The sequence below is a fragment of the Cygnus olor genome, chromosome 15 (genome assembly GCF_009769625.2).
Source record: "Cygnus olor isolate bCygOlo1 chromosome 15, bCygOlo1.pri.v2, whole genome shotgun sequence".
Taxonomy (NCBI): domain Eukaryota; kingdom Metazoa; phylum Chordata; class Aves; order Anseriformes; family Anatidae; genus Cygnus; species Cygnus olor.
In genome coordinates this window covers 10,895,511-10,912,131 of record NC_049183.1, presented here as the reverse complement: position 1 = coordinate 10,912,131, position 16,621 = coordinate 10,895,511, and the positions used below count along the sequence as shown (strand labels likewise).

General features: G+C 39.7%; 1 long non-coding RNA gene across 4 annotated transcripts in view; it reads right to left on the bottom strand.

Moving 5' to 3' along the window:
• LOC121078776 overlaps nucleotides 1-16,621 on the bottom strand; it is a 291,522-nt gene that overhangs the window by 210,777 nt on the left and 64,124 nt on the right. For all 4 annotated transcript variants that reach the window (XR_005824743.1, XR_005824740.1, XR_005824741.1 and 1 more), the window contains exons 2-4: nucleotides 4,770-4,857; nucleotides 3,785-3,865; nucleotides 1,332-1,532 (exon numbers count right to left, since the gene is read on the bottom strand). This is a non-coding gene — a long non-coding RNA (uncharacterized LOC121078776). The remainder of the gene's footprint in view (nucleotides 1-1,331; nucleotides 1,533-3,784; nucleotides 3,866-4,769; nucleotides 4,858-16,621) is intronic.

Genomic DNA, 16,621 nt, shown 5'->3' with positions numbered 1-16,621 from the left:
TTTATATGGCCCACTTCATCAGCTAATCGTAGTCATTATTTTTTGATTGCTTTGACAAACTGCCTGACTAAACAGCACTACAGAATTTAAGAAATATTTTACACATTCCTTGTTGGCTCAACTTCATGTTTTAAAAAACAAACAAATGAAAAATTTAGATTGCATTCACTCTCCTGAATCTCGGTTCACATGACACTGATTTTTCCTTTTTTTTTTTTTTAAGAATGAGATCTGTACTTTTAATCAGGGTACAGTTTTAGCATCATAACACACTGAAGCAAGAAAAAAAATGCATTGGAAAGGAATTTGCTTATATTTCAAAACACTTAGAAAAACTGCTTCTTAGTTTAGGGCATAGAAACAGAGCCGAAGCAAGTAATATTTTTCACAAACTAGATTTAGTATACATTATTTCATAGTTATACTATGGATCCAGATAAATACAGCAAGGTACTACAGAACACTCTGAAGAGACATAAACATCTCTAAAATTAATTTTGCTATTAAAGTGTTAATTATTTAAATGTAACTTGAAGAAAATCCTGTGCAACTCAGAACACAGCTGAGCCTCTGAACTACTGTAAATATAACTACCCATCTTTGACATCTAAAATGACTATGACATCTCAGAAGTTATACAGGCCAATACAGAAAAGTCCTTCTCATTTAAAATTTTTAGTTTCAATTTCTGTTTTTGTTCTGTTGTAGATCTTTTTTTAAGAGTTTGGTAAATAACAAAGAATTTGGCCCTTCATAAACAGAGGCATCCTACATGTAGCTAATAGACAGACACGCTCATTGGAGACGATCCCAGGTTCAAATCTTTGTCTTGCTTCCCTTTGATTTAGACCAGATGCTTATAGGTCTCTGCCATTCTGCACAGATGCTCAGAAAATGAGAGAGGCTCTTTTGTCATGAACTGACTTCATAAAATATCAACTGATTCAGACTACTGGACTAATCCTAGTCCAGCAGCCAGGGATGTAGGTTACCTGTTCCTAGTTCTGGTTCAGAATTTGGACTAATTGCTGATTCACTCTGAGTGCTTTCTCTTTTTTTTTTTTTTTAGAAAAAATAAAATACTATTTTGGGCTGTAGAAACCTTTGCAATGATCATTTCTGAACACTTCACAAAATTCTATTTCTTTCATGAAAGAGAGAAGGAAAGAGAAGCCTGCTGAAGCTGTCAGAGCACTCCAGCAAATACCTCGCTGCACACCCCCAGAGATGCTTGCGTGCAGCCTGTAAGCCTCACGTTGATGCAGCGTGAGACACCGTTTTAAGAAAGGACATAAATCTGAAGATCACATTAAGAGCTATCAGTGCAATACCTTCCTGAATCTGAATATTTTCTCAGATTCAGTAACACTTCAGCGCAATTCATCTTGATTATTTTCTGGGAAGACAGAGGGTGTTGTGGAGACTTTCTGGGGTGACGATTCATACATTTGCCTTCCTCCAAGAAAACACTGAAGTAACACATAGTTAACATGAAAGGAATTTACTGGATTCTTATTTGCACCATGGTACATCTAGAAAAGAAAAAGAGAGAATTGAGGTGGACAGGTAGCCAGAGGAATCCTTTCTTTCAAACCACGGATAACTTTTCAGATATCCTCTTTTCTATAATGCTTCTTATTCCCTCCTTCCAAATGGGTCCCTGTTTAATGATAACAATATCCTGACTCTGCAGGTGTTGCAGCGACACCATAACACATCCTGCCAGTGCATCCTGCTGGGGCAATCTCTCTCAACAGCACAAAGGCTTTGGATTCTCTGCTCCTACCTCCTCTGTCACCTACACGAAACGATTGCACTTTGTACTTTCTTTCCACCAAACTCTCCCATGTGTTTTTATTTTTGTTATTGCTTTGTTTTAGAACTTGAGCCAACACAGTGGGTGGTCTTTAGAAGAGACTTCTGAAGATGAGGGAATATTTCAAGACCATTCCTCATCCTTTGAAAGACTGCCTACAATGAGAATCTTGTCACTAGGAAATATTTAAAGGGACGTTAAAGTTACAGGTCCTAGCCTTAAGGGAAAGGAAACAAAGAAATGAGAGACATCAGCTAAAGAAGATTTTCTTAACCTTGAAATTTCCCCTACCAAGCCATATGCTGCAGCTTCTCAAAGGGTATTGCTGCAGTACAGGGAGAACGATGAGTATTAGTTGAATAATCAGGATAGATTATCAAAATATATAAAATCAGAGTCTGTACCCTACAGCAAGTCATAAAGAAAAGCAGCCATCTGGAGCTTAAGAAATGTTTGTAGCTTTGTCAGTAAGACTTTATTATAAACACACAATATCGGCTGCTAATTAAAAAAGCTACAACTAAGCATTCTCCCTCTCTCCAGGGATTTTTTCCTATATACTTTAACATTTAGAACTGTGATCTTCGTAAAAAGATCTTTAAGCTTCTGTGGCTACAGGAGAATGACTACAGGATCTTTGATTTCCCTCATTCACTTCCAATATCTAGAACAAGTCTGGACCAATGAGTACTATCAAGTTTGTGTCTTCGGTCCTTTCCAAATTCTGGCTTTCTTGCTGATATCAAGAACCTTCTACCCAGCATTACGAAAACAAACACAGAAAATCAGGTGAAAAGTCTGACAAGGAGCACCACTGCAGGTTCCAGCAAAAGCCATGGAACTTTTTGACACTTACGTAAATGACAGCTGGAGAGAAAGGTACTGAAGCATTAAGAAAAAAAAAAAAAACACTTCAAATTTTTTGCATTTTCATTTATAACAGAGGGGGAAATGTATCCTTTATTTCTTTTAAAGCTTTTGTTTTTACTAAGGATGTTGAAAATTTATGTTTAACTTCTGGTCAGGAATATACTTTCAGGAACCACATAATCCTGCACAATGCATGCCTTTTGTGTTGCATTTAGAGCTTTCAGTATAAGCACCCATCAACATAAAAATTTAAAAATTTATACAAACAATCAGGCTAGCACCACGGTGCAGACCCAGAGACACCTTCCTTTCCCCCTCTAGACATAGCAATGATAGCACTATAGTGTAGATGGATGCAGTGGAAACAGGTCTGGGATGGATCAAAGCCATGCTTAAAAATAGCCTACAGAGATTTCCACCTCTCCTACCAAGAGATCTCAGCAGTAGCCAGCTGTTCTACTCCCCCTGTCTCCCCCAACAAACTTGGATGTCTCACTAGGTGAATTGCCAAGGGCCAGACCCGTGTTTCCCAATGTGTGCACAGACAAGGCATGCAATTGTATGCTACAGTCATGTTAGTTTACGTATTTATAGGTTTTTCTAAGCCAGAAGGTGCACTTTGATTCCTCCTTTCTGATATACCAAGCACCTCTGCTGGAACAGGACATGGCGCACAGAGCAACTCTTCTCACAGGCAGGGGAGGTAAACACAGTGCAGTAAGAAGGGCTGCTCGCAGAGGTTTCTGCACATAAAGGTTCTTCATGGCCTCGTCAAGTTCCTAACTCAGACTGATTAAAAAAAATAAATAAAAAAGCTACTTTGTTTCACATGATGAAAGGTGCCCTACTTACTGAGAAGACAAGTTACTTTTTGTTCTTTTGATTTCCTGCTGGCCAGGATATACAGATGTTTTTTGAGAAAAAAAAAAAAAAAAAAGAACAGATGACACTGAAGCACAGAAGAGATTAACAGGGTCACTGGCTTGCACTCCCGGGGTCTGGTTGAAGGATTCCTGCTTCTTAAAATTGTGAGCAGCGAGAGATGATGGACTCATCGCTCAATGAAAAGTGAGTTACGACTTTGAGGCGTGAACTTACTTGGCTGCTTTCCCCTGCCTTGGTTCTTCAGGATGGGAAGGCTCACGGGAAATGGTTACTTTGATGTTTTGTTCAGTTTTTCTGTGGAACATATTAAACATGAGGCCTATCAGATATAAGTTCAGAGCATCTGGGCTAAATTCACAGTTGATATTGGTGATATTCTGCATTGCTTCAGGTGACGTTTTAAGCAGGTTATTTAATGTGCTAATAAGTTTATAACCAGAACTATCTGACTAGGAACAATAAGCCTTTTGTAAGGAGATGCAGAACATGTAGCCACACTAGACTTGACATACATCAGGCTAAGACACACGCAAAGTTAGCTAAGGACAGTTAGGTAGTGTGCTAACATCCTCATTACGCCAAGAAGACAACAGCAGTAGCACTAACAATACAGATATATGGCAAGAGCATCTCATGTGACACCAAAACAGGCATTGTGTGAGATGCAGGACATGTTACACCTGGTGTGAAACTAGTCTTTGAACAGAGTAACTGCAGTGCAACATGATGAAAACTCGCGTTAAAAAACTGGCATGGAAAGGTACCATAGACATAGGAAAACAAAACATCATCACACAACCTAGATTATTTTTGGCTCATTTTTTTTTCCATGCTACACCTGCAAACAAAGTATTATGCTCACTTATATCCACATCCTGTTGAGCAACAGATAAAGAAAACCAGATCATGCAAAAAAAAAATAAAAAATAGAGCCCCCTTACAAGCCTAGCCTAGAGCTGTAGTTTCTGGTTTGAAGAATAAAGAACAAATTTTCTTTAGGGCTTCAACCTCTCATTATATCCATGTCCCTTCCAGGCTCCAGCATGCTTCTAGGGACAGACAAAGAAATTCAAGCCTCTACGATTTTTTGGACTCACAAAGAGCTTCATGGCATAATGCTGCCAGGCTCATGTCAGTCCACATAAATCAGACAGATTTAATCTTCAGGTCAATTTGTGTTTTCCTTAAATAAACTTACAGTCTGCTGACACAGACAAAACAACAAGCTCCTCAAATCCTGCCACCCTCTTGGCTCCTGGTTGACTCCAGTTTCTGTGTATTGTGACCTAGAAGAGAATAAGAAAAACAGACTCCTTACCTCCAAGAATCTCTTCTGGATTTTTTGCCCCTGTTAAAGTGCCAGCCTTGTCATGTGAAGGGTTTATAAGGGTGCAGAGACAATCCATGCAATCTACTGGGATGCTGCAGGCAGGAAACTCCTAGGGTATTCCCTTCCAGCATCCTCCAAAGCATTTCACACCAGGCTGCCATCCACGCAGGGCTCTCTCCTGCAGACAATTATGCAGAAATGCTCACAGTGTCCTTTGACTTAGAAACAAGTACCTTAGATGGCTAAGATGGAGAGAAAGAAGCATCCTGCTTTGGTATATTCTGTCCTTAAGCAGTTTGGCTATTTGCTTTATGCGCTCGGCTATGCTGCTGCCGTCACGGAAATTTGATCTTCAGGGAACAGATATGAGGATCAATTTGACATGTTTTTAGTGAATCATCTGTCTAGCAAATGAACCTTCTCTCCGAATCTTTACAATTGCACATTGCAGAAAAAGCCAATGGGTGTCTGCTAGTAAATCTGGTGATAGATGAGCAAGGATGGAAGGAACTAGATTATTCTGAACTATAACGGCTGCAAAGGGCTAAGAAGATCAGGAGGAGTATGGTCTGGGCATTAAAGTAATCCTACCCAACTCCCAGTAAATAGCAAATCCGTTGAGTGAAAAAGGTACCGTTTTTAACTCCAATTTCTCTTACCATAACCACATTTTAACAGCAAGCACAGCAGGCTTAACAGTGGACTCTGACAGAAATTTCCAGTTCCTGAAACTTCCAGTTCCATTTTGAAAGCTTATATATTTCTTCACATTCACTGAATGCTTGTATCAGCAATATGGATTGCACCTATACTGAATGGACTCAAGAGAGGTCTGTGACTGGCAAGAGCTCAGCCAGCTTACCAGGCCCTATACTGTTCTCTGGCATACCTGTCTTCCTGAGAGGAGAGCTCTAAATTTGCTTCACTGTGCAAATATGCCTACGTTCTTTGCTATCATCCCTTTTACTGAAGCTAAAGCATCAAATGCATCCACTGGAGCAAATTTGGTGTCTCCATTTCCATGGATCCCTCAGTGCTGTTTTACCTTGTGTGATGCTATGCCTCCCTACAACATGACGCATGTAGAAGAAGAACACCAAAACTCATCAGAGTTTGCAAGAACAAAAAAAAATATATATGCTAGAAAGTGACACAAATGTATCTCCTGTTCACTTAAAAAAAAAAAAAAAAGAAAGACTGGTGTTAGAGATCAACACAGTTTGAAGCACACTTTATGACTACAGGTATAAAGGAAGGCTCACCTGGAAGCAAGAAAGGAGACATTGCCCTAGTAAGCAATTCATTATTCCTGGTCCAAACATTGCAATTAAATGTATGAGTTTGTCTCATTTCTCAAACTTCTTTGGGAATGAGTTCAAGGAGTTTCCACAGAAATGTCTGCGTGGATCCACCAACAAAAGGAACATCAGCACAGATCATAAAGATCTAGCACAAAACATCCTAAAACAGCCCAACAAAACAGTACAAATTCAGTGATTCTAAAGGCCTCTATATAAATTGCATTAGCAGGCATCCTGCTACTGCAGTTTACCAACAAACCCTTCTCTTCCAATTTATTTAAGTTCCATTAAAATCTGTACTGCCTCATTTCTTTCTTGTGTCACAGGAGCACTGCCCTCAAAGAGAATTTAATGCAGGACACCATGGGCCAAATTCTGCTGGCAGTGTCAGTGATAAACCTCCCATTGGTTTACAGATGGAGAATTAAAAGCTCTAAAATCATACACAGTATTAAGAGATCTCTTCGAATACAGTAGTGAAACTTCCACTTGCAAAGCAAGCAGCTTCCCAGAGTCTGGTTGATGCTGACGTCAGAATACAGTGTTTAACAGTTCTGTGTAACCAAAGCCTTAGACAGAACTGCTAGTTCTCTCAAGAATGGGGGATTATATTTCTTACTTCATCTGAAAAGTGATTTCATGCTTCAGGAAGTAAAGAAAGTTTGTGCACAATATAAATGCAGATGCCTCCTGTAATGATTGACACCAGTGGTCGTGCGAGTGGAGTTTCATTTCTACTCCCAATAGATCATGCAGCCGAGTGAATTAACGGCTCTTTAGGAATTAGAAAGTCAAAGTTTTGACAGCTCTGTCTTCCCCCTTTGAAATGAGTTCAGTTCAGAAGCCCTCCTTGAGGTCTGATCTGCTCCTCACAATTATCTGTTTTAATAGACAATATGAAAGCCAGTGACACTCAAAGTGTACTGTCATATAGAGCCAAATTTCCTTCCCTGCAAAGGACGTAAGTGGCAATGAAAGAAACTATTATATACAGAAGCAGTAAAACACTCTGTCATAAAGAAGTATTAATTTCATAGAGCTGTCAGAAAACTGTCTCTGCCCTAATCCTAAACATACACCTCAAAATGAGAGACCTTGTAGAGCTTACATCTGAAAGACTAATGCTGTTAGTGTAGAAGATAAGCAGAGTATATCCCTAACAAGTTGCTTTTGCAATTTTTTCTCTCTTAGTAAATAGGGAAATTTCCAGTACAATAGAAAAGCTATCGAGCTACAACCCAAATATTGTGACAGATAGCAGAAAGTGCAGCTCAGCATTTTCCCCTGCTGTGGATGTTCAGGCAGTACCCTTACTTCTTCTTGAATAAAGGTACAAAAAATATTGGAATATCGGTAGGGTACCAGTAATTCTTCTGTACTTCTATGCCTGATGGCAGGCTGATTTGGTCCTTGCAGCCACCCGTAAGAACTGAAGGGAATATCCTCGTGCTCCCTTCTAGCCACAGCACACCCGGGTGTCTCTCTGCCGGAACACTGCTTGATCAAGTGGACAAATGGTTTTGTTTGCAAACTAATTTTTACAAAAGCTATCAGAGGCCCATTTGTCAGAGTTCTCAGTAGCTGCTTTCTGCTACACAAAACAGGACAACTTTTCTCAAGGGACCATGATAAAACCCGATGCTCACACTTAGCCTTTGTTATTAACCTGTTTTCTTCAGTTCCTAAACCGTACAGTGCTTCCAACAAGGACTACCAGCTCTGTGTTAAAGACAACACTTCTGGTACAACTGCTACTGTAGCAAACTACAAGTCTGTTCAACAAAACTACTTAATTCACCACTTGGGTAGGCTGAATACCTTTGTATCATGTAGGAAAGACTTGCCTTTTCTTTCTTTCATTACCATTATTAAGAGAGAATGCAGGCTACTCCAGCCTCTTTATATCCTTTCTCTTTACTTTTTATTTGCACAAACACTAACTCCCGTGCCTTTTCAAGTGAAGGAGACATCACTGAGATGCTTTTGAAGTTACAAGTGGTTAAATAATAGCAGTGCATTAACGTATATAATAAACCTTATTATGTGATAAGCAGTTGGCGATCAAGAAGAAAACACCGTAACACCATAAACCAAGAAGAGTGTAGCACCTGTGTGAGAGAGGGAAGACATCATTCATCCAGCTTCACCCCAAACTACTTAGCCCTGACCAACACATAAGGCTGATTAAAGTCTACACAGAGAGAAGGGAGAATTGCCTACAAAGAACATTCAATGACCAGACACCTAGCTAGCACATGATCCCCTATCTTACCTTTACAGCTTAATTCACTGCTGCTTGCTGACTATCGCTGCTTTGGAGCTGTGCAGTACAAAGAAAACAAGATACTACTCAATTTTGCTGGTGTCTCTCTCTGTAATTTCCAGCATTATATATTACAGGCAGGTATCGGAGATGCTGACTACTTTCAAATGTAATCTCTTGATGGCAGATAAAGTTGAATTAGAATGGAGCCTTAGGAAATTCAGACTTTGACAGCAGGGAACCACAGCATATGGACATACACTATTCTCCAGTAGAAACTGTAAGTGCTCATCGCTGCTGACTTGAGTAATTCCTTACCTTGTTACAATACCAGCTCCAAAGTACTTCAACAAACAGGACTGAGACTCCTGTTACAGCGAAGCTGTAGTGATTTACCCCAGTTGGGGATCTGGTACTTTTTGCCTCTTGGAGAGGATCCAAGAGTTCCAGTGGTCTATCTGGGAACTATCCAAGCATTTGTGATCCTGGACAGAATACAACTAGACAAGAAGGAACATAAAAATAATCTCTCAAAGCCAGTTTAGAAATGCTTCTTAAGTCACTCTTGAAGCATTGATCATTGTCCAGCTGACGTACACAACAGACTTCAAGGTTAACTCTTCCCTTGACCTACTGTCACCTTCTCAAAGATAAAATACCTTCAATTTCACACTGACCAGGACTCTTAGTTAGAGCGGATTGATAATGATTTAACATGTCTCTGTTTTTAATGGATCTCTTCCCTCCTCTGGTAACTTTTTCACATGCTCTTTTTCAAGCAGATGTTAGTTAAAGTCTATATTTGCCATGGTAAGTAGGACATCCACCTTTCAGCTGGTGAAAAACTGCATATGTTGAAGGAATCGATGCTAGTCCGATTAAGAATTTGGTCCAATACATGCAATGGCAGTATTGGGGGATTACACTTCTCTTCCAACATTTTTGAACACATTAATGACCCCTGTTTGTAGGGGCAATTTTCCACATAAGAGAGACAATATTTGTTAACGTGTCCATTGAAGCTTAACAAAGAAACAAAATATGCACACAAACATACTAAGAGATATATGTAGAAGGAAAAAACAGGATTCCATAAAAATGAACCATCTCATTATTCATGCCTCCTTACTGTACAGCTTTTTAAAAACATTTAAAAAACAACAAAATCTGATAAATGGAGCTGTTGTCAGAATAGAACCACTACAGCATCTACTGATTGCAAACACTTTAAAATATGTAAATAAGTTATGTAGAATTACTATGTATTTCAGAGAAAACAGAACCACTCCATCCTCACAAAAGCTCATACAAAACAACAAGGTAAATGCTGTTTACCTATGAATATGTGGGATAGTTTAAAAACTCACTATATGACTATGCATTCACAGGAACCTGAGTCTCAGAGGCTGTCACCAGTGCCCTAATATCACAGTCAGCAACAAGGTGAGAATGAGCTGCAACCTGCCTGAGGTACAAGGATGCTCAATGCTAGGTCTCAGGAGTACAGAGTGCTCTTGAGCACTCTCTAGGGCACAGCATGGACACAGCCATCCATAGGAACATCAGTTTCTAAGTAACTTTTTGAAAATTTTGCCCAAGTCTAGGAAATTCAGGACATGGTACTTTTTGAGAGCTTCAGACTCTCTAAATTTGATTTTGACTATTTTGAACTAACTAGTGAGTACAGAACGTCTGGATACACAAGCATCAAGTGTATGCCCAAACAAATACATTTATGTTCATATTTCCAGTATACCTTCATGAAGAATATGACAAATTCATAATTACACAGCACCACCACTAATGAAAAACACCCCATCTCCCTTTGGTAAATTTTTGACCTCCTTCCTTTGATTCAAAGAACTGATACTGTCATTGCTCTCATGCTGTTAAAATGATCAATGGAAATACATTGTAAAACTGAAGATTCGCACTTAATTGCTGTCATTAAGTTGCTGCAACTTTCTGGGAGACAGCCTCAGCACAAAGTTCAGGCAAACATCGCCTCTTTGTAGCCTCAGAAAGCACAAAGCATTTCAAAACTGCATTGTAAAAATTTCGTTTAGCAAAATGGTGTTCATAGAGCCTTTCAGGATCAACACCTTCAAACCACACTACCAAACAATAGGAAGTTATTTGGCACTTCAGCTCTGATCAAAGGAAATGCACTTAGAAACAGTCCATCCACAGCACTTAGCCATAGCTAAGGGAAGTATTTCAGTAACAGGGTTCACTGTGCAAGCCACAAAGAGCCCATGTGAAACCAGCGACAATCAGATCTTTTTTCAGAGACCATCTGACAGCTCGGGGTCCCAGACTTCCCTTGTGGAATCTAAATTGGATCTTTAGAGTATCATATAGTTGTTCAGTGTTTCTACCTATGTCAGCAGACGAAGAGATGTTGTATGTATATCTTCCACACTTTTGTATTCAAGAAGGGCTGTGAGGGATGAGTGGAACAAAGCACAAATGCAGGGAAACAAAATGGCTCTACAAACACCCTACGGGCAACAAAAATTATCGACTGGGATTAACGCACATGGAGCTGAACACCTCACCGAATCATCAGCTTACATTGTGGTTGAAAAGTCTGTCTGGAAAACAAAGCCAATAAATATCATTTATGTGTATAATATTGATCCTTTCATCCTGGAAAATCCTAAAGCACCTCAGAAGCACTATGCACAGAAATCCACGGAACCCAACAGCCATTGAAATAAAGCAGTGAGTCTCAATGGCTTAAGGCACTACTAAATCAAGATGATACCAAATTATCAATTTTAGGAAACTGATAAAAGCACCAGAAAAAAAAAGATACAGTAGAAATCAGCTAAAAACTTTGTAACAGTGCTAGCATTTTCTTTTCTTCTTCTTCTTCCCTGTTTCTCTTTTTTGTTACTCATTAACAGTCTTTGGCAAGATTCAAAACCAGAGACTCCTCTTTTGGTTTTCCCAAGGCAGGAAGGAAGAGAACATGATTGATATCCCAATCACTTGCTTATAGCAAAATAGAAACCTTCTGTATTGCTAATTTTGATCTTGGATTTTGACAGAAAAATATATATATATACATATCTATATCAACTCCTTCCTTTCCTTTTTCTTCTTGTCATATTAAAGAGATTTCAGATCCCATATCAGAGGAAGGAAGAAATGGGATATGAAAGAGAGTGCTACTTCATTAAAACAAATCCTTCCTAAGCCATGTTCTACTTGTCGTTCAGGAAAGGTGAACTTCTGTCAATCGCCACAAGGAACCACTGGAGGAGGAAAAAAAAACACAAACAACAAACAACAACAACAAAAACACCACCTAGATTTGAAGGAGCTCATCATAGTTCATCATTGTTCCTGTGGGTGCTCTTCTTCCATTTCCTTCTGCTTTCCTTCAGTTTTCTAAACATCTTCAACTTGCAAGTTAGCTAGTTCCTGTTAAAAACAGCAACAAGTCTGGGAGAAGAATTCCCTTGCATACTAACAGATAAGATGGCATCTGCAAAGAGGCCAACGCCAGCTGCAAAGGCTGAGGGGCAGTACAATGTTCATTAGGCTATCAGCTTCCTAGCTTTGCACAAAAGCATTCAGGCAGATCCTTCTGGGCAGAACCATCCTCCGGAGATTTGCACAGGTTTCCTTCAGAACTGCACAGAAGCCCCTCAGCTGAAAATGAAGATGTTTTGGAGTTGTAAAGTGCTTCAAGCTTTGACAGGGAAAACTGGCCAAGAGAGTATGCCAGCATCTGCCACTCATTCAAGTGAGACGGTGCCTTAGGCTAAGGTAGGCCAGCAAAGCTATAGATTCATTCAGGAGATACTAAGAAAAAAGGAAGCCATAAGAGCAGGAACTTGTGTCAGTAATTAGGTTGTTACTCACCAATCCTGAGTTCAAAGGTATAGAATCCATTTCTTCTGTAAGAGGCTATAACTGCTTTTTATATATGGTTTTTATATCCCAAAGCTTTCATAGCCCAGGGCAGATGAGTGTTAAGAAACTGAAAACCCATGTTTTTCCAACAAGCCCATCACACATAAAAGACACGAGCATGCAGAAGCATCTGTGTACATATGAGATTTTAGACACATAAGTCCACTCTTGATCCAGACTTGCTCGGGGTTCCTTATATCTGAGGCTCAGGGTCAGGCTTTTATGGAATGAAAGTGGCATGGGAAACAAAAAAAAGATTAGAGAGAGGATGGGAAGGAAAGAGAAGAAAGACCAGCAGTAAAGGACCTAACACAGTCTAACACAGCAACATAGCCCAATGCCGTGGGAAGGAAGGAAAAGGTGGAAAGAGGCAGGATTAATTCAACAAACCCCATTTAATGGGATTTCACACTGTATGATTACTTGAATCAAATGCAGAAGTGTATTTACAGTCAATTTACCTTCTGCACTCTCTTCTTGCACATACACAGAAGTTAACTACATCAGCAAGGAAACAGGCTTGGTAGCTGGTACTCTACCAGTGCCTGGACATATCTGAACTACACTGAATAAGAATGAGCTCCCAACGAAAACTCAGACTCTTCGTAGTAGATTTGCTAAGTAGTGAGCATTATGCTTAGGGTACTCTGGGAAGAAACTGTCTGTTCCTCTTGTTGCAGATGACCCAGCACGATAAAGAATAGAGAAACATCACCCAGGCAAAGCACAGAAATGATTCTCCAGATCAGAAGATAGCCCATGCTCCCAGGAGAGGAGAGACATAAATTCAAGCCTGACAGAAAAAAAAAGAACAAACAAATTAATACCCTAGGCCTGGATAAGTACTATAACCCCTTAGCTAGAAAGGGGCCCCATTACCTTCTCTGACAGACTACTTCAAATTTAGCTTCAATGTAACATATTGACTTCCAGATTAAGGTGCTGATTACTGAGCAGCCTAGGGATGACCAAAATCACAAAATCACATTGTCAACAATCTCCAAGCCATTTTGCTCATCTCTGTCATTCCCCAAACTTGGCAGGCTGGGCATCCATTTCTCAATATGCTGGGATTCCCCTTCCAAGCTAAAGAAATGAATTGGAGAAGAAAAATCCTTCCACCCACTTAAGCCTTCAATTTTATATTTTCTTTCTCTTTATTCCAAAGGTACCATTAGATGAAGAGCTCTGGAAGCATGGTGTTCCCAAGGTCAGATGATGGGCGTAAGACTGGAATGATATTGTGCTTACCATAAGCACCTCAACAGACATCCGAGGAGTACACCTATACTGTCCCCATAGCCGCTGCACGTAAACAGATTTTGAAGGAAAGCCTCCTTCCTATCAGTCACAAAAATGCTATAGGGCCACATATATGTTGACATAAAATTCACAAGGATACATTCAGCCACCACACATCTAAATTTAAGATTATGGAAATGCTGATTTCTCATGAATGGGACCTGTAAATGACTCTGATTGCTGATACTACAATCAGTCCTGACAAATCTCACCTTCTCCAATGTTAGTTGACGGTACCTCAAGATGGAAAACTACTAACACTACACAGGTACATTCATAACTCTTGGGAAATCAGTTACTGGTCTTGTTTCTTACCTGTTTGTCCCCTTTTCTGAAACAAAACTGAAACTTTCTATGGAATTTTGAAAAGATACCTTATGGGGTACTACAGAATATAACAGAACTTGTTACAACTCAGTTGACACACATAATATCTGGGAACATAACCAAGCAAACCTTCACAAGAAGTTTTTCCTGTTTGCACTGCTACAAGCATGGCTTCAACGCTTTGTGCAAGAGCCAGACTGGTCCGTAGGAACTAAGTGGTTGCTTCACGTACAGGTGAGGTCCAGGAGTCATGTGAGGAAGCATCGCTTACTCCCCCAAATCACTCCTGTAGTACCAGCTGACTGGAAAACAACCACATACATCATTTTAGGTATAAAGCTCCTTGCGCAAGTGTAAAATATTATATTCAAGAGCAAGCGCATGTTGTCATAACTCTATCCAAAAGCACACAAAATCCCTTCTCAAGGAAAAGGTCAGCACTGACCCTAAGTGAAAAGGGAACAGTCTGTTCCCACAGACCAGAGCTCAGCAAGACGATGAAGCCAACTGGAACAAAAAAAAAGAAAATAAACTCAGCAAAACTGACCAAGCAAAAGCCTGGGTCATGCAGTTTTTATAACAACAAATAACGTCTTCTCCTTCCTCTGCAAACTAAAAGCCTGCCAGTCCCTAATGATGTATGTATGTGAAAAGCATCTATATCCACTTCACATTTTCCTGTACACATACAGCAATGACTGCAACACAGGTAACATGCATCGCAAACGACCAGCAGAAACCCAAAGGAAGCGTTAGCAGCCCTGGCAACAGCTGCAGGCCTTTTTTTTCCATTCTTGAAACCTCTCTCCTTCCTTCCCCTTTGCTTTCACTAAGCCTCCTATGGTGTACATAGCTCATTTAACCAGGCAACAGGACTCAAATGTATAGGGCAATGTATCTTCGCTATCAAAATATAGGTGAAGGGGAAAAAAAAAAAAAAGGAAGAAAGTTACAATATTCTGGAATAAAATTTCCAAATACTATTCCCTTGAAAACAAAAGGAGAAAAATATCTTTAAAAACATGGCAGAGAACATTGCTGGAAGTTTTAAGTTTTCCTTGATTCCCCAGATCTACGGCTCTCTGGTTCTGTGCAGTTGTGTGGGCACTGCAGAGCAACACTGAGCAGGCTGGGAAGTTTTTCCTAAGTGATCTTGAAATGGAAGAACATTGATGCCCCATGCATTATGCAACAGTGAGTGGATTGATTAGCGGGCCATACAATTCCAAAGACCCATTATACAGTTTCCTTTAAATAATTAAACACAGGAAAATATAGTACTGCTGCAAAGCAAAGCAGGATCATCCTGCTACCTAGCAGATTCACTGTGTGCTTCATTGCTAAAGACAAAGCTAAGCAGATTCTCCCTGCCTTGGGGCACTGCCCTCAGTTTCATGGTACTGTCACGTTCTGTAAGACACATCCTCACACAGTGCCCGCAAGCGCTGGCTTCCCAGTGCTGAGACTTTGGTCAGTGAGGCCCCTCTGCTCTCTCGAAGATTTGGGAGCACTTCATTTGCTAGTGTGAGCAGAGCACGCCACTGATTTGTTTTTCTAAGCATTTCCCAAAGATCCAGGGTTAGGTTTTGTGTTTTATTTCTTGGCAATAGCATTGCACAGCCAAAAAAAAAACATAACTAGCACTTGACAACAGAGAAAATATTTCAGTTTGATATATATTTTTAACCAGGACTGACTATCAAGCCACGAGGAGCTATGTTCAAATTCAGCTATTTACACAGTGTCCTTTTCCTATCAGGTTTGCTGAAGGTTCAAGTGGTGCCAAGTTTTATGAGGGGTATGGAGCAGCCCAAGGAACTGAATTATTTAAACCTTAAAAGACAGAGCTATTAACCAGCACCTTTCTAACACCAGCAGGCTTAAGGAAGCCAGTACACAGTGACCCTGTTTGTCACTTCGGTAACATTTTTATAGAGGCACAAAAATGTTTGGCACGTGCTCTATCTTCCTAAAAGCTATTTAGAACAAAATAAGTTTTGTCATTTTTGAAGGTATCTCCTTCAGAAATACTCTGTGTTTAAAAATAATTCATCTAGCTATAAAAGTACAGGAACAACGAATCAACTGCATTTCGCTAACCAACAGGTCCTTTATCAATCTCAAAGTAAAACAGACAAAAAACTACATGGGTACACCTTACATCTAAAATGACTAGTGTGATTTCTGTCAGCCCACAAGATTCAGAGCGATTTAAAAGATTTTCTTATTTTAGAAGACATATGTCAATGTTGAGAAGAGTTGGCTTTTTGTGTTTTACTTTTATTTCTCTGTAAGTTTTATTTAAACTTACATCTATGTACTTTGGTTTCTCATCACCTCCTAATCAGACTGCCATCTTGTCACCTGGTACAGAAATAAAATACAAGGAGAAATCAATAGTCAAAGCAAGGGGTGAGGAAGGGGTCACCCTTGGGTAGATGATATGTCTCCTCTATTCGTATCATGGCATGACATCCTAGATCATCTTCAAGCAATGAATATAGAGAGTCAAAAATACTCATAAGGGAACAAGGATTTCATTTAACTTGGCCAAGTAATTTGCATTAATTCCTGAAATAACTAAAACTGGCAATTTCCCATCG